The following is a 19051-nucleotide window of genomic DNA, read 5'->3' as shown; positions in this document are numbered from 1 at the left end:
GATAATTTGGGGGTTAAGAAAAAACATAGAGTTGTAGAGGAAAAGCAATATAAACATGATACATCTGTCTAATACTGCACAGCAGTGAGCACTGATGATCAACTTAAAATGTAATGGAATTATTATGCTGACATAATTTGGAAAGGAAAATGTGGTAGTGGGGCAAAGAGCACAATCCTTATTTACCACAAGGGAATTAATGCATGTTGTTTAAACCAGGGCACAGTTTAACATTATTATTTAGAAGTAGGGAGGTCAGTATTGTAATGTACCCAAGGAATTGAAAGTTGCTACTTGGTGGTGTGAGACAAGGAGTGGGGCAGCCAGGGCTGTCTTTTGTTTTAAGCTTTTACCATTTGCATGTGTATTATCTATCTTTCTTTCTTTCTTTCTTTCTTTCTTTCTTTCTTTCTTTCTTTCCTTCCTCCCTCCCTCCCTCCCTCCCTCCCTCCCTCCCTCCCTCCCTCCTTTCTTTCTTTCTTTCTTTCTTTCTTTCTTTCTTTCTTTTCTTTCTTTCTTTCTTTTTCTTTCTTTCTCTTTCTTTCTTTCTATTTATTTTTAAAATTTACCTCCAAGTTAGTTAGCATATAGTGCAACAATAAGATTTCAGGAGTAGAATCCAGTGATTCATCCCCTACATATAACACCCAGTGCTTGTCTCAACAAGTGTCCTCCCCAGTGCCCCTTGCCCATTTAGCCCATCCCCGCACCCAAAACCCCTCCAGCAACCCTCAGTTTGTTCTCTGTATTCAAGAGTCTCTTATATTTTGTCCCCCTCTCTGTTTTTATATTATTTTTCCTTCTTTTCCCTTATGTTCATCTGTTTTGCATCTGAAATTCTACATGAGTGAAGTCATATGATATTTTTCTTTCTCTGACTGACTTATTTCACTTAGCATAATACATTCTAGTTCCATCCACATTGTTGAAAATGGCAAGACTTCATTCTTTTTGATTGCCAAGTAATATTCCATTGTGTGTGTGTGCACATATATGTATGTGTATGTACATATATGTACACACACACTATACACACACACACACACACACACACACACACACACACACACCATGTCTTCATTATCCATTCATCAGTTGATGGACATTTGGGCTCTTTCCATATTTTGACTATTGTTAGCTGTTGTTATAGTGGTGCTGTAAACATTGGGGTGCATGTGCCCCTTCGAATCAGCCTTTTTGTATCCTTTGGATAAATTCCTAGTAGTACAATTGCTGGGTCATAGGTAGTTCTATTTTTTATTTTTTGAGGAACCTCCATACTGTTTTCCAGAGTGGCTGCACCAGTCTGCATTTCCACCAGCAGTGCAAAAGGGTTCCTCTTTCTCCACATCCTCTTTAACCTCTGTTGTTGCCTGAGTTGTTAATTTTACCCTTTCTGACAGGTGTGAGGTGGTATCTCATTGTGGTTTTGATTTGTATTTCCCTGGTGATGAGTGATGTTGAGCATTTTTTCATGTGTCTGTTGGCCATCTGGGTGTCTTCCTTGGAAAAGTGTCTATTCATGTCATCTGTCCATTTCTTCACTGGGTTATTTGTTTTTTGGGTGTTGAGTTTGATAAGTTCTTTATAGATTTTGGATACTAACCCTTTATCTGATATGTCATTTGCAAATATCTTCTCCCATTCCATCAGTTGCCTTTTAGTTTTAGTGATTGTTTCCTTCACTGTACAGAAGATTTTTATCTTGATGAGGTCCCAGTAGTTCATTTTTGCTTTTGTTTCCCTTGCCTCCAGAGATGTGTTGAGGTAAGAAGTTGCTGCAGCCAAGGTCAAAGAGGTTTTTGACTGCTTTCTCCTCTAGAGTTTTGAAGGCTTCCTGTCTTACGTTTAGGGGTTTCATCCATTTTGAGTTTATTTTTGTGTATAGTGTAAGAAAGTGGTCCAGGTTTATTCTTCTGCATGTTGCTATCCAGTTTCCCCAACACCATTTGCTGAAGAATAGTGTTTTCACTCTTTCTCTCTCTTTCTCTCCAGCTACTTTTGGGGGAGTGTTTTTCCTGCAACTCTCCCAATGCACCACACTCTACCCCTTGCTCTTTCTCTGTCCTCTCTCCACAAAACAGCTCCCTACCGTCCACGGCTTCTTTCTCCTCCAGTTCACCTCTCCACACTGTATACCTGTCAAGTTCTGTGGCTCAGGTTATGCAGATTGTTGTATTTATCCTCAGATCAATTGCCTAGATGTGTAAAAGGTTTGGTGCTGATCTAGCTGCATTTCAGAGTTGAGAGAAGCTGAGAACTTCCATGCTGCTCCACCATCTTGGCCACATCTTTGTACTTAAAAAAAAATAATAATTCTTACCCCTCTCCTTAAATGTATTTTTATTTTTAATTTTTTTAATGTTTATTTTTGAGAGGGAGAGACAGAGCACAAGTGGGGGAGGGGCAAGGAGAGAGGGAGATACAGAATCCTAAGCAGGCTCCAGGCTCTGAACTGTCAGCACAGAGTCTGATGTGGGGCCTGAACCTACAAACCTCAAGATCACGACCTGAGTCAAAGTCGGACACTTAACCAAGACACCCAGGTATCCCTCTCCTTAAATGTCTTTTGAAACTGTCAGGAAGTAGCCTAAAGTGATGTAATTGATAACAATATTTGGTTGATAATTCTCTTATGGCACTTACTATATTTTTACCTCACTTAACTGTTTTTTGTGGATTTGTCTTATTTTCTTTATGAGACCAGGAGTTCTCAAACTTCTCTTTTCTTGAATTGCCACTCACAATAGTGGAAAATAACTCTTTTAATGTTATTTATAATGGAGAGTCTTAGTTTTTTGTTTGTTTTTTTTTTTTGTTTTAATCACTGTGGCATTTGGTAGGCACTCAAATTTTTTGGTTGTTAAATTTCATTCAATAAAAAATTATTTTTAATTGGTTTTAGGATCTAGAGTAAAAAATTTCCTTTAATTAGATTCTGTAATTTTCACTAAAAAGGAAATTGATGATACTTTTTAGACTCTTTAGCCCTTTGCTTCTTTGTCTTGTCTAAGATAAAGGCCATCTGAACACACTATTTCATTTCACAGGTGAATTGATTTAGTGGTCAGGGGTGCATTTGGTAGCTAAATTTCCTGGGGCCCGTGAAAGTCCACAGTGAGTTGTATGATGATTGTTTTATAGTGGAAGTAGATGATTGATAATACCTGCCCTCAACTTCTCTAGGAAAAGGTAATATTTTTCATGCTTTGTATTGTCAGACTCTAGGGCTTTAATGACAAATTTGTGTGAGTGTTCCTTCCTAAAGGCAGTTAGATGCTGCTGGCAGGTACATTCAAAGCTGTTCATTAGGACAAGGATGTGTCAGTCTAAATAGTATTCATATAGTCCAGGAAATCTGTGGGCAGATCCTTGCCATTTGGTAAAGAGTTAGACCCTTGAGAACTGGGTGAGAATTACATATTTATTCATTTACTATGTAAACACGTGAGTGCTTTTTATATGCTTGGTGTTGTGCTAGGTGCTGGGGTGATAGAGTAGGAAGCAAACTATGCTCATATCAATTAAAGAAAGATAAACTGTTTATGGGAAGCACCATAATAGAAGCATCACAAAGGATGAAGAACATGGTTTCTATCCCGATGCACTGAATCTCTTATCGTAGAACTTCAGGTTTCAGGTGCCTCATAACAATGTGGGGAAGATGTTTTGGGTAAGGAGGTCTTCAGGTCATACGTCCTTTTCTGTTGTCTGTTATCTAAAGCAAATTGATATTTTAATCAGCAATCCAAAATACCTGAAATTCAGAAAAAGGCCATGGATATCAATCTTGAGAACTGTCTTCAGTGATTTCATGCTAAACTTCCATTCTTCCAGAATAGACTGTCTCAGCTCTAGTACTGGGTGAGCTTCAAACCCTGGTAATCTCTCCATGTCTGTGTTGTAATACTTTAGCTCTACATAGAAATGCTTTCACAGAATCAAAAGGTAACATTAGGTCTTTGACTCTTGTCAAAGACAGGCAAGAAAAACATACATAAGCCTCTGGATCTTTCATAAATTTATATTTGAGGCCTATCCATTAACATTTTCTTTTATTTTTCCCTAAAAATTCCTGTGACAAATTTACTCAGATTTCAGATTCCTATTTAACAGGATAGTACTTGGTCTGTATCAGGTGTCAAATAAGTTTTTGTTGAAAGAGTGAATGAAAGAACCAATTAATATTGAGTATACTATGTGCCAGAGTCTCTGCTAGGTACTTAACACGTTATCTTATCGATTCCTTTGATAACAAAGTTAGATGTTGTAAAGCTGTTAATAAAATAAAGCTCTGAAAATCATTATGCTTCTTTTTTTTTACCTTTCTGCAAAAAATATAATTGTTTCCTTATGGTTAGTTCACAGGCACAACTACATACCCTCTTTCAACATTTCCCTTCTTTTCTCCCCTACCACATATTTGCACTTGTATGTGCACCTTTATGTGCACATGTGCATGCACACGCACACACACACACACAGAGCTTTTCTACCTTAGCATTATTTCCTTTTTGGAAATACATGGAGTATAATTAATAAAGGACTAGAGAGATTCAGGTTGTACATTGCTGCCATGCACCTTTCATTCTGCTCTGTTTATTATGTACGATAAGGGATTGGTTTAGGAAAAACTTTTCAGTCTTTTAAAGCACATATCTTCAATAAGTATCATTGAAACACATAAATAGCTCTGAAACCAATACCGATTTGCTCTTTTTTTAATATGAAAGAAATGCTGTTATTGGCCATGAGTATTGCTATCATTGCTCTTATTTCAACAATAAAAATGGCATCATACATGCCATTAGATTGTATTTCTCAACCAATACTTAATTATTTTACCCTGCCTATCCCATAAATAGAAACAGGGTGACCATGAAATATGTAGATTGATTAAGTATAGCAATATCTGATAGTGTTCCAAATTAAACATAAGCAATTCAATCTTTTTTTCCCTTCATATTCAAGTCTGCTGAGCATAGAAGCTGGGCTTTTATGTGTGTAGAAGTTTTATAGTATTCTTCTTCCTTCCTGTCTGAACTTCTCTCTCCTGAACATAGTTTTCTTCCACTTTTGTTTATCCAAATTTAGTTGCCTCAATTCTGGAATATTCTCCAAAAGCATTAAGTTGAGCAGATGGCTTCCTAAATACAAGACTAGTAAATTTCACTGTACCTGCAAAACAATAAATCTGCCGTAAGTCAGGCATGGTGGCACATTTGAGATTGGAAACATTTTGGATCCTGAGGTGCTTTTCTGAAACAATATGGTTTTTGCACTAGGCAGACACTTTCGTCTTTTGAAAGTACATGACGGTCCTAGCATACCTTAATAAACCTCCAGGGAATTCACAGGGGATGTTTTACAATGCAAAGCTGAAAAATAAAAACACGAAAGATCTTAAAGCATCTTTCTTCACAATCTGTAAGACAGATAGTTTTAGAGAACCACAAATATATATTAGCAATTTTTTCAGAATTTTAAGATTTGGGATTTGGAGGCAGCCTCAAACATTTGGTCTTTATCATCGATTGCATTATGTGACAAGTTTAAAAATGCAAGCAATATTATTTGTTTTGAAAAATACTGCCCTATATATTGGGAGTGCAGAAAGGTAGGAGGAGATTTCAGACAAAGGAGTAACCCTTTGCTGCTGGAGGTTGATTTTGAAATTTCAAGTTCACAAATGAAGACTTTTGCCACAAAAGCTACTTCTGGTTTCAAAATATTAACAATTTTCAGAGGTAAAGAAGCCAATAAGGAAGACCTTCAAGAAAATTTATCTTTGTCCAATCTATCCCCCAGGAAAATCAAGATAAGTACTTTTCCTTTACTTTATTGGGTTCAAGCAACCATGTGAAAAGCTATATAATCACTAAGTAAATATTGACCATGTAATTATAGAGTAAATATTACTTTGTGACACAATAAGTAGCAGATAGTTATTTCTGCCTCCTGAACTACTGTCTTCTGGTCATGTCCGAACATTGAAAATTAAATGATGATTACGTTTCTGATGTCTTTCAATACTCTTTCTGAATATCCTACCTGTTAGTGGAGTTATAAAGATGGCAATGCTTTCTAAATTACTGTTATTTTATATGTCAACCTAATGTGGTTCTCTATGCAATTTTTTTCCAAAATATCCAAAATAATACTCATTATAATGTTTTATAATTTTGAAAGGACTTTCACACATACCTCCTGTATGTAGGAATAAACAGATTATTCTTCCAGCCTAAAAACCCCTAAAGTCCAGAAATATTACCAGAGTTGTTTAAGTTCATGAATTGGAGCTGCTGGCTGGGGGCTGATGCATTTTTCTGATTCTTGGGCCAGTGCTATTTCTGCTTATTTATGTTCCTTCTGCAACAAACATTAACTACTGTGTGTCCTAGGCTGCGGATCTGCTACAACTACAAATACAGTGTAGTTTATGGGGCCGAAGGAGAGGGCAGGGGAATTGGTAGGTTAGTGCCACGCCTGTTGCAGAGATTCAGAGTCCAGGGCAAAGTACCTGGAATAGAATGGAATATGGTACGTGAGGGGTAGTTCATAGGCTGGTTTATGTACATTTGTCATTCTTATTGGCCCTATGTCAGTAGAATTATCAGCCATAAAAGAGCAACCTCAGCCAATAGGGGCTTACTTACCTCATGTAGTAGGAAGCCTGGAAGTCTAGAGTACAAGGCGGTATAGTACTTTAACAATGCAGTCAAGGGAGCAAGGTCTTTCTCACTTCCAGTTACATCATCTTTTGTAATGCTTGAGAAAGCTTCAGTGCCACAGATTTTGCTCTAAGACCCACCCCTTCCAGCCATTGTTTATAATAATTACAGTTCAGGGTGTGGAAGATTTGGTTTTTTTCAAACACGTAGGACTTGGCATTGTGGGACTCTCAGTGGAGCTGGATTGCAGGCTTCAGGCAGAAAGCCCCTCCTTTAGCAAAGTGGTACTTCCTTCCATTTCTGTTTACACACTGGTTGCCCTACTCTAGTTCATCCTTTCTTTTAGGACCTGGCTTAAAATAGCAGGGAGTCAGCAGATGCCAACTTGATGGAGAACTTCCTCCATCGCTTCTAACACGGCTTGGGTGCTGCCTGTTCTGCATTCTGCATCCAGCAGGTGACTAGTGTGACCAAATGTCTCACCAGCATGTTTTAAAGGTCAGCACCTTCCCAGTTCTCAGTCAGCCAATTTCATAATTCTCACTTTCAGTTACCAGATTCTGTGTTATTCAGAATTGAGATGCCTAGCGTGACACACGCGTGACCAAGACTCTACAAGGAAGTGGCCTCATATGCAGGTAAAAAGGACAATAAAGCAGAAGAGACAGCACTGCTTCCATTTTATCAGTCAGAATTGAAAAGGGTTTCTAAGAAAGTGAGGTTTAGAAGATGAAAGGGGATTAGAATGGGTGCTGAATACGTAGTGTCTGCCTCACACATCCAGCATCTGAACCTCTTTCTTGTATTTCCAATGTTCCTTGTGGCTCAGACATGGGACCTGAGCTCCACCAATCAGATCCACGCACATAAGACATTAAGCTGAATATTAGTGGTATGAAGAGATTAAGATGGTGTGGAATCCATTCTGGGAAAGGTGATGGTGACAGGAGTAGGAGTCATAGAATGATTTGTATCCATTTCCCAGACACATCAGACAGAAGCAGTAATTCTTACAAGCAGGATCCAGGCCCAGCATTCTTGGCATCTGTGATGTGAGCTGTTGTGACGTGCCTGGAGATGGTGGCAGTTATATCCTGCTAGGATAGGTGCTGTGGCATAGTTTAGGGCGTTGTTCCTGGTTCTCTGGTCTCATTCCCTGGCCTTCTGCTCAGTCTGTGGGTTACCTAACATCACTGAATGTATTTGGATTCTGCTTAAATGAATCCAAGTTGATTCAGCTGTTTGCAATTTCGAATTCTGGGAAAAGGATTAGTATAGCTTGGTGGCTTCTAGAATTTCAGGGCACCAAGAATAAGGAGGAGTAAAACATGACTCTTGTTCTAAGAAAAGATAACTAGAAAAATAATCATGTGATTAAATTAAATTCTAGTAGTGACTAACATGGGGCAGAAGTTGTTAAGCTGACATATTGTGGGATATCCCCAGTGGAAAAAATCTAGCAGATTGATGGTGATAAGTGTCAAGAGCTTGTGAGAGAAGACAGAGCTAGGTATATAAGAGATTGGGCTAGACCAGCTCCTAAAAGTTTGGGCTGGATTAGAAGGTTGGTGAGAGTGACTGGACTTAGGTTTTAATGACCTCCATTTTGAGTTTTTATTGAAATAGCAAGTAAACAAAGGATATACATATATACATATATGTGTGTGTATATATATATGCATATATATGTATATATGTGTGTATATATATGTATATGTAAATATATATATATATATATATATATATATATATATATATATATATGTAAATGAGTGGACTCAAGTCAGTTGCCTCCTTATTTCCTTTTGGGGGTGAGCCCGTCATTCAGTGGTCAGTGGAGAGTTTGTGGAAAGAGATGTCTTCCAGGTCAAAGAAGGCCATGCCAGTATACTTAGTTTTTATGCTGTTCAGGTGGTGGAAGTCTCATGCCAGTTTGCGAGGGTCTACCCCCCACCAAACAAAACAATCCTGACCATTCCAGTTATATACTTTCATATCCTATTTCTTAACTGCATCTCTGGGCCTATGGCAGGCCTGGCCCTGGTCCATCAGAGCAGTCTCAGCATTTTGTTCAGCTGAAGTAAACAGATATCCTGACACTAGGAGATAAGGCTGTGGTAATCAGCTTAGGACCTTGTTGAGGCATTAAACATCGATTAATTATGAACAGCACAAGAGCCAGAGCAAGGAGCATCTCTATTAAGCTGGCAGAGTCTGGAAATCTTGGACAGCAAAAAAGAGATAGTTGCAGTGACCTTAGGGCTTAATTGTTGAGGATCATAGTTTTTCACTTTGATTCACTAGTGACCTATCTAAACAGCATTGCTAGAATTTGCTAAGAGATAAATTCTGCATCTAAATATAATGCCAGGTGTAAAATATGAAAGAGGGCTGCTAAGAGCACATTCTGAGTTGTCCACCTGGGAGATGGGGTTAGCATACACATGGCAACATTTTTGGGTAAAATGTCTAGAGTCAGTAGCATAAAGCCTCTTGCCTGCATATTCTAATATTTGTATGCTTTCCAGAGATATTTCTTGATTTAAATCCTAAAAAATTGCTTACATGTTTCATATCAGAAGAGTGAGTTTAATGAATTAGGTTTTACATTTTGAAGTGGGTATGGAAGAGCTTGACTAATTACCTAAAGTCTAGGTTCAGAGCCAGACTATATTTTCCAGACCCCCTTGCAGTGAGTGTGGCCATGTATACAAGTATGTGGGCCATTTCCAGGCCTGACCCACCTCTCATGCATGTACCTCTGTACTGCTCCTTAGAGGGAGACTGGTCTCTACGTCACTATAGGAAGGAATGCTGTTCGCTGACCAAGAACATCTTATTGGGCAGTGGGCAGAAATAAATGCTTGTGTTGAGCTATGGAGATCGTTGGGTTTGTGTGTTACCCTAACCAGACTGTTAGAAAAATATGAACAATTTCAGGGTTTGTGTTTACCTTGACTATTTGAAGTTCAATCCATGTTTAGGAAATCACAGAGTTCTAGTGACACATCTAATTAATCACTTCAAGTTCTTCTTGTCACAACTGTTTACATTCTTCTCTGACTGTTGGACTCCATTTCTCCACAAAGTCTTTTATTCTACATCTTCAGGTACTACATTAGTTACTTGGGTTTAATTCTGGAGTAGAAGAGAAAAACATGGACTAGACCTTTATTGGGAAAATTAACCACCTATGTAAGGCTTTTTAACTACAAGTTTGTTCAGGGCATATACACAGAGCAAAGGGATAAATACCCAGTGGCTGGGCTGAGGCAGAGGTTATCAGCAATACCTTTTCATATGGTTTCCATATGGTTGTCATCAAATCATACAGATATGCCCTAAAATATACCTGGCAGTATATGTGTTTTGCAAATATTTCTTGAAAATATGACATTGAACTCCAGGCTTCCCAAACTCAGTTTTAGAGAACTAATGATAGCAGTCCATATCTACTAGACCAAGGACTGGCAAACTTTTTCTGTAAACAGCCAGATAGTAAATATTTTAGGGCCAGTCTCTGTTGCAACTGCCCAACTCTGCTCAACTCTTGAAAATAGCCACAGACAATATGTAAACAAATGGACGTGGCTCTGCTCTAGGAATTTTTCTTTCTGAAAATGGGTGGTGGGCCTTCATTTGTGAGCACCTGTACTAGATGTCCAAATTTTATATCTGGATTAAGCCAAACCATTAAGGGGTTTGTACCAAAGGGCATTTCTTTGAAATCGGGTTTACTGAATTTTGCTTTGATATTATATACTCAGCTTGCCCTGAGGGACATTGTAAGAAGCAATTGTCTGGCTGGATATCATGTTCCTTGTTCTTGATTATAGGGAGTCTACCATAGGATGCAGTGCCTCCTTTAGGGTGCTCTGCAGGAGAAAGCAGTGACTCCCCTGAGACCCTGGAAGTTCCTACCTCTGGGCAAGGTAAATCTTAGTCAAACATGATTATCTTTCTGCTTTGGCAGCAAAGAAGTTCAAGGAGGTGCAGTCTTCCATCAATCACATGTGCCATCTGTGTACTGATGCCACCCTTACCTTTGTATTGAGTATCCACTGTGTGCAATGAGATAGGACAGTGAAGGACTAAGTAGCTGTGGCCTCTACCCTCATAGATCACATGTTCTTTCTAACTTTATTTTCCATTCTCTCTGATTTAAATAACATTTATTTTTAAAATTTTTTAATGTTTTTACTTATTTTTGAGACAGAGAGAGACAGAGCATGAGCAGGGGAGGGGCAGAGACAGGGGGAGACACAGAATCTGAAGCAGGCTCCAGGCTCTGAGCTGTCAACACAGAGCCTGACGCGTGGCTTGAACTCACGGAGTGTGAGATCATGACCTGAGCGAAAGTCGGACGCCCAACCGACTGAGCCACCCAAGTGCCCCTAAATAACATTTATTTTTAAAAATCATATTGGATTCTATATGTTTTTATGAGATGCCTGTCATCCTTATTTGGAGTGAGGTCAGGTATATAAAGACAAACAGGTGTCATTGAATGGGATTTGCAGAGGTTGGTTGCCTACTTCCCTAGCGTTATAGACCTATATCTCTGTGATGGCCCTTCTGTAAGCTGTGGGTCTGAGCCTTAAAACTTTATAATCTACATAAGGGATAGTTAGTTTATAACACAACTCTTTTATCATTCAGGAGTTAACTGTTGCATTTGTTCTGAAGAAACTATTAAAAATCACATAAGGTCTTTACAGCACTTGCTCAATAGGCACAATCTTTGGCTCTGAGCTCAGTAATTATATGTGTGTTGAATTCTTGCTATGAGAGCCAGGATTTTAATGCTTATGTGGAATGTTTATCACAATAAATAAACAGAGGAGGCGATTGACAAGGAAGTCCCAGACTTTGTCAATTTGGATTAAGGGTTCTGAATTGGGAACCCCTAAAACTCTAAAGGGGTTAAAAATGGGCTTGGAATTATCCATGGTTCATATATATTATATGCATAATTTTATACTGTAATGTATATGGAAGTTATTTTCTGGAGAGGGAGTCCTTTGTTTCAGTTGGTATTCTCAAGGACCTCCAGTTAAGATGGCCTAAATGGTTTACATCAGTTACATCTACTTGTAACCTAAGTATATCACCATTAAAAATGATAAAAATAAATGACTAGAAAAACTAAATGCTCAATGCTACAACAGTGTCACAGTGCTGTATGTTTCTAAATGCCTACTCTCAGTTTCTGTAACTGGCGGTTAATCGGATATATAAATTGAAGGAGGAGGGAGTCAAGGAATACTCTGAGAGTTCAAGCTTTGGCAGCTGGATAGATGGTGATGAGAAGATGTGGTATGCAAAAGAAGCAAGTTTGGGTAGCAGAATAATTAATTTAGTTGGGATATACTATGTTCAAAGTGTCTGCATGACACTCATGTGGCTATTACCACAGTTCTAGTAATTTTTGCATATGTGCTAGAAACTCAGGCTGTAGATGGAGATACTGACCTAAAAGTCATCAGTACTGATCGAAGCTGTGGAAGCAGATGATATTACATTAGGAAATGATGTAAGGTGAGGATAAAAGAAGATTAAGGGTAGTACCCATGGAATATCAGTATTTAAGGAATTGGCAGAGAAAGGATCACCTGGAAATGAAATGGAGAAGTTCAGAGAAGTAGGAAGACACATTTGGAATATTGCAGAAATTAAAGAATAGAGTTTCCAAAGAAGAAATATAAGATTCTACGTAAAGGTCTGGTAATATATCCAACAAGAGGCCAGAATTTAGATATCGATACATTGATAGCAGTTTTTGAGAAGTGTTAGGGGCAAGGAAGAAACCAAATACAGGAATTTGAGGAATAAGTAGGAGGTGAGCAAATGGGATTGGGGTAAAAAAAACCCAAACCCTTTTCCAGAAAGTTGAGTGCTTTTGTACAATGTAGGTAGAAAAAGGAAGAAAGAAAATATGATGATTTTCTTGAGGAAAGGGAAAGTTATGCAAAGAAGAAGCAAAAGAATAGAGGGAAAAAAAAGAGAGCAAGGGCATTTGACACCTCATGTGGTGAACAGTGGAGGAGAGGGCGAGAATCACAAGTACCTAGGTCAGCCTTGTAAAGTAAATGGTGGTACTGGACCTCCAAGTTGGTTTATAGATGGCCACATTTTCACCTGTTGAATTATTGGCTATTACCGATATGAGTGTTAACTGATTAGCTTGTGTCATATCATCTTCATCTTTTCACTGAAAGCCAAAACTGAGATGTAGTACGTGAAGGCATTGTGGAAAGAGGCACCTGATTGGGCATTTGAGTTTTCATGACACGAATTTTTAACTCATTATGAGCCACTTAGGAAAAATGGTTATTTTCAAAACTAAATTGATTCACCACTGTCATAGTTTAGATGAAAAGCAGGTATGGTTTGTTATGGTGAGATTTGGCAAGTTAATCTTTGTGATAATACGTACTCTTTTAGTTTCAGAAAATACTGTGTAATTATTTTGTACATGACCAATTTTCTGGGCACTTTTTATTTTTGATAACTTATTTTCATCCTCTAGAATTCCAGTAGAAATAATTCTTCCTATTTAAGATACCTTAACAGCAACTGGTAGACAGTTCAGTCTAATATATCCTCTATAAGACATTAGAAGTAATCAATGTGAGTACTAGGTAGAGACTAATAGAAGAAGGATAGAGTAGCTCACTGTTTCAAACCATTTGCATCATTTTTGGCATGTCTATTGACAGCAGTCACAGATGAGGCCAAAGATGGAATGGCTTGGAGCCTACGCTGCTTTTAGGCTCTGGCTACAGCACAGTCTTTAAATCATGCTCCAAAGTACAATTACCAACAGTGAATTTATACATTATAAAGATGGGGGAGAACAGAAAATGGCTTTCAAAAGACAGCTCCAACATTAGAGACCTAGCCTGTGCTACCCCAGGAAGCCCTGATTAGTATCATCCTGAGAAAGCTCTCTGCTGTGGGGAGCTGCCACCCTTGATTTCACCTCATTGCCTCCAGTTTCAACTTAGCTCAAGTAAACACATCTCCTTTTACTGTGACTGTTCCTCAGAGAGCCAAAATACTGCTTTATTTATTTATTTTTTGTTGGGGCGGTGTACAGGGGTTTGGTGTAGACCTAATAAGTCTATTCTCCAAAGACCATTTCTCTGTACTTCTGGTTTCTGTGTACTTCTAAACTCTGTATTCTAAACCACAGAGGAAAAGACAGTGATGCACTGTGTTGGCACTGAAGAGAAACATTGACCAGACAGAAAATTTTACCCACAGTCAAACTGAGCTATAATGATCGTGCTTTTTCTTTCTCCCAGGAAAGAGTAATATAATTGGTCCCTGTAATACAGTAACCAGTTTGTTCATTCTTCGTTCAGTAGATGTTTATTTGGGAGATATGTCTCATAGAATAAACTGGCTTTGGGATAAAGTCTGAGAATAGATTAATTTCTAAATCTTGATAAATGCATCGATAAAAGAAACACAGGAGGAATAAACCATATGATTAGGAGTACCTTAAATAAGTACATTTGTATATGATAATTTACAAATAATAATTATGTTGGAACATGTCCTGGGTTGATTTTCTCAAGGGCATCTGTGTGAAAAATGAACATTTCTGAATTAGAATTTCTGTCATGGAGTAGAAATAAGAGTAAGAACATGTTTTCGAATATGCAGTGAAAAGATCACCCGCTTCTCTAAAGACCTGACACTGACATTCATCTTAGTACATAAAAGAGAAAATACGCTGAGGATGGGAAATGCGGGAGCTATAACAACAGCTGGAGAGGTGACTGATTCTAACGGATTGCTCGTATGTGACATCAGTGCTCCAGTGAATTTGGCGGGAAAGTAATTCACAGAATTAAGACAGCTGCATTAGTGTTGTGTTATCTTATTAAAAAATGTCAACAGCTCATTGAATACAGGAAAATTTCAGGGATTTTATTTTGTAGCAAGCCAGCATAGTATCTGCAAAAGTAATATCATGAAAATGATATGCATTAGGGAATACGAGCAGCACAGGTTGGTACATTAGTTTGAGTTATTCAGCCAGTCCTTAAAAGGGTAATATCCCATTTGAATGGCAAGCAAAGGAATTCAAAAGGATAACAGTCATTGTTTTTGTTGTTATTGTCGTAGTTGCTTCTTTGTCATTTTTTTTATTAGCTGTATTAATCTAAGGCAGTTTTTTAAAACTTACTTTGAATATCATTTTATACAATTGCAAATCTAGATCCTTTTATTCATTCATGGATTTTAAATGATGTATTCTGTATGTCAGACAACCTGTGCAAAGAGGGAAAAAGAAGTAACCTGTACTTTAACTGGTAAGCCTGTTGTAAGGCATCCTTACACGTTAAGATGGAACAATACATAAACAGCAGTTGATAAAATTGCAAGAACTTGTATTTAAATTTAATTTTTTCTGCAAGTGTAGTTAGTATTATTTCCCCCCCCAGTGGTCTCTGATATACTGTTTTTGAGGGAGAAAAAAAATGTTTTTGCTACCATGGCAACAGTATCCTTTTGCTTTCCATCATAAACCATAGTTTCTGAGTATAACTAGGAAATTGAAATGTGGGTAGCTCGGAATGATAAGGCCAAGCATGGTAAGCATTCATCTAAATGAATATTTGTGTCATTGTTCTTGCACTCGCGGTAAGATTGGAACTTTCAAGGTCAACATATTTGTTCATGGTTTTCACAGCGGCACTCATAAAAGATTATTGCCACTTACTGGGCAACTACTCTTTTCACTAAATGTCTTATTAGCATGATTTTCCAAAGACGATAGGAAATTAAAACACTCCATAGTACAGTTTATTTTATAACGTTGAGGAAATGTAATACAAAGAAAGGGCACACAGTCTAGTGAGTTTTAGGAAAGAAATGATCTGCAACTTGACCTGAAGTATGTGTTGGGGGAGGGAGCACGGCAAAGGCTTAGAGCGAAGCTGATTGAGCTCATTCTGTTATTTGTTTCAGGGGTGATTCTGAAATGGTGCTTCTCTCTGTGATGCCCTTGCAATAACAATATTCTTTTTATTTTCCTTGATCTTTCACAGCCTGTGGATATTTCAGCTTGCAAGGTAAAATATGTTTTTGCTCCATGGCCAGCTTTTAAAATCCTCTTTGGCTCTGCTGTGACACTAGATAAAAACAACACAGCCTTTGTTGCCCTTCAGCTCTGCTTCACACCTCCTCTCCCTTTAGTTTTTCCTTAATCTCTGTCTACATTGACTTTAGATCTGGAACCTCTTTGCTTAACCCTATTTGGATGGGCAATCATATTCCACACTGGCTAGCCAGGCCTGACTTAGCACTTTCTTTAATTGCATTTGGAGGACATATAACCACACCTACTGGAGGCAAACTTGGAAATACTGCGGTGGCCTGTCCAGGCCTTTGGGACACCACCCTGCTGGGGTCTGCTGTGCTCTCTGGACTCAGCTTGTCCATGGAGGAGCATAGAGGAATGTTTTTGTGGGCAACAGACTGACCTGGACCTCATAGTAGATTTACTTTCTTAAGTAGATGACCATATATTTTTCTGCCTTGTCAAGGACACATCTTACTACATTTGGCAAATTCAAGGCTGCTTCACACACAAAACCAATGAACCAGGAATAGGTTGGAGTTTATGGTTGCATCGTTCACTATAGTCAGGGTTCAAAATAATCATTCAGTTCCACCTTAGCGTGAATACATGTCTAGGGAGATGTTTGCTGTTCTTAACCACTGAATCGATTCTCTGTTAGATTTAAAGGAGTGCAGGATGCAGTATTTTGGTCATGTGGCAACAGGAATTGGCTCTTTATTTGGCTGCTTTAATGGGCCTAATTAGAACCACAGGAGAGGCTTTGTAGTGTCAAAACACATTCACCTTTGGGTCACACCATAGCTTTAATTGCCACCGTGGTCACTTACTAGGTATATCACTTTGGGTAAATTATTAAGCTCCTTTAAAATGGAGGTATTGTGCTTATGTTGAGCTAATCTGACATGCAAACTGCATAACTACATTAGAGCAGAGCCTAGTGCATAGGACATACTCATTACGTTACTCTCTTCTCTCTAATAGGATTGAAAGGGGCTTGAATGGGGTTGCAAATTGTGTGTTGGTATGCTTCTTTTCTGTTACTATCAGAGTATCTTCAGCTTAAGGAACTTTATCTACGACAGAGCTTGGCATGTAGAAGATGTTCATATGCTGCTGGTTTGACTTAGAAAAAAAAAGGAAACAAACTGATTCTTAATTTTCACATAAAAATTAGGCAGCTGGGAAACCTAAAAAAATACATGTGATAACAGATCTTGAAAAAATGAACAGAATGGGGACCTTGGACTCTTCCTCCATTGGCCTAATAACTCTTGAGGCAGAATAGGGCATTGTCTGAGGATGTAAAATGACTGGCCTATGGCACGGCCAATCCATTCCTTTCAGTCTCCTAAGAATTGATGTGAGTTGCAGCCAGATCAATTTGACTGTGGCGATTGGTATCGATTGTGTAGACGGGCAAAAAGAATGGATTTGCCATGTCACAGAATAGTTCATTTGCCTCTTGTAGATACTACAGTAGTCTAGGAAAAATTGCACAGTGGTGAGAGTCAGGAAATGAGGCCTCTTCTCCTGATCCTTTCCTATCTTCATCTTGCCCTGTGTGACCATCAGCTAGACAGCTCCATGTATATGCCCCCATGGAGCATTTGCACATGTTCCTGGACTCATCTTCTTCTCTCTGAAATTGTTTCCCACTTGTTGTTAGGGGTACTATCATATGAGCTTGACTGCTCAACATTTTCTTTCATTTCCCTCTCTCCCTTTCCTCCTTTCCATCCTCCATCCCCCATTATAATCATGCATTTCCTTTGTTTCTTACTTAGGAATAGATCTCAAATTCTTACCAGGATTTTCTGTGCCCTTTGCCAGCTTCGTTGTCTGTTCTGGAAAATATTTATTCTACTTGCGATTCTGCTGGATACCACTGCCCGTTTTCTCTTTTAGAATGCTGCTTTGATTATTTCATCCTCTGACTTAGAATCTTCCCCAGCTCTGTACGTTCTGGCCTGTTGTAGTACCTTTAAGAAACTCTCATGTTTGGGTGACTGCAAAAAATGAACAATTCACCTTCTGTACCTTCTTGGCGGGCTTGGTGTGACAGAGATAGAGAGCAGCCCATCAAAATGCATTTTCCTCTTTTAAAGCCTAGAGTTGTCACAGAGAAGTGACAGTTTAGGCAGGAGCTACATTTCCCAGCATCTGCTTAAATCCAGGTATGGCCATTATCTAGTACTTGCCAGTGCAGCGTGAGCAGAAGTGGTGTATGTCTGTTTCATGCCAATGTGCTTGCGAAGTGGGTGTATCTTCTCCAAACTCTCTCTTTCCTTCTGCTGGCTGGATGAAAAGACTCTGAGGCCTTGGGGGATAGTGAGACTCCAAGACAGAATAACCCTAGATATCTGAATTGTGTGTGGAGGAAAGACATCAACCAGGAATATTGTCATTGAACTGTTACAAGAGCAGGAAATAAATGCATTGGTTTAATATGACTGAAATTTTTGGTTCCCTATTACTGTGTCTTTCCATCTTCCTAGAAAACTCTGTTCATCCCTCTCTACTAATCTCAGTTTTACATAAATTCAAGCTTCACTGCTATTAAGCCTTTCTTAATTATCCCAAATCAGTTTGCTTTTCCTAGTCTTTCAATTTCTTCATTGCTTATTTCCCACATTACTATTTGGTTCTTCCATGGTAATTATCTTTTCCTTTATTCTTTAACAATTATGGAAGTAAAGTCTACTATGTTTCCAATTGCTAGTACAGCCAAAGTTGAAATATATATATATATATGTCCTGTTTCCTTAAATTTAGCATGAAGGCAATGACTATGTCTTCTATATTACTGCATTCTATAGACTGCATTACTGTCTTCTATACTACTGGTACACAGAAGATATCTGTATATATATAGATAGATACAGATAGATGATATAGATACAGATACATATATTTTTAGAGAGGCTGAGAGACTCAGTGAGAGAGAGAGAGAGAGAGAGAGTGAGAGAGAGTGGGGAGGGAGACTGAGGGAGAGAGAGAGAATCTTAAGCAGGCTCCACACTCAGCCTGCTCAGTCCTATGACCCTGAGATCACGATCTGAGCCAAAATCAAGAGCTGACCGCTCGATTAAGCCACCAGGTGCCCCCAGGATATTATTTGATATTGTTTGGGTTTCTATTTCTCAGAGTTGTTGTTGTTGTTTTTTTTCTTTTTTAGAATAAGCATGCTAATTCAATCAAGTATATTGAGCACCTTATGAGCATCTGCAGTGGCTCTAAGGCTGTGGTGTTCAAAATCAGTGAAGGTGCTGACTTTCAAAGAGGA

This window comes from Leopardus geoffroyi, chromosome B2 (assembly GCF_018350155.1).
Source record: "Leopardus geoffroyi isolate Oge1 chromosome B2, O.geoffroyi_Oge1_pat1.0, whole genome shotgun sequence".
Taxonomy (NCBI): Eukaryota; Metazoa; Chordata; class Mammalia; order Carnivora; family Felidae; genus Leopardus; species Leopardus geoffroyi.
The sequence above is the reverse complement of the archived record's forward strand: the minus strand, read 5'-3'. Positions refer to the sequence as shown.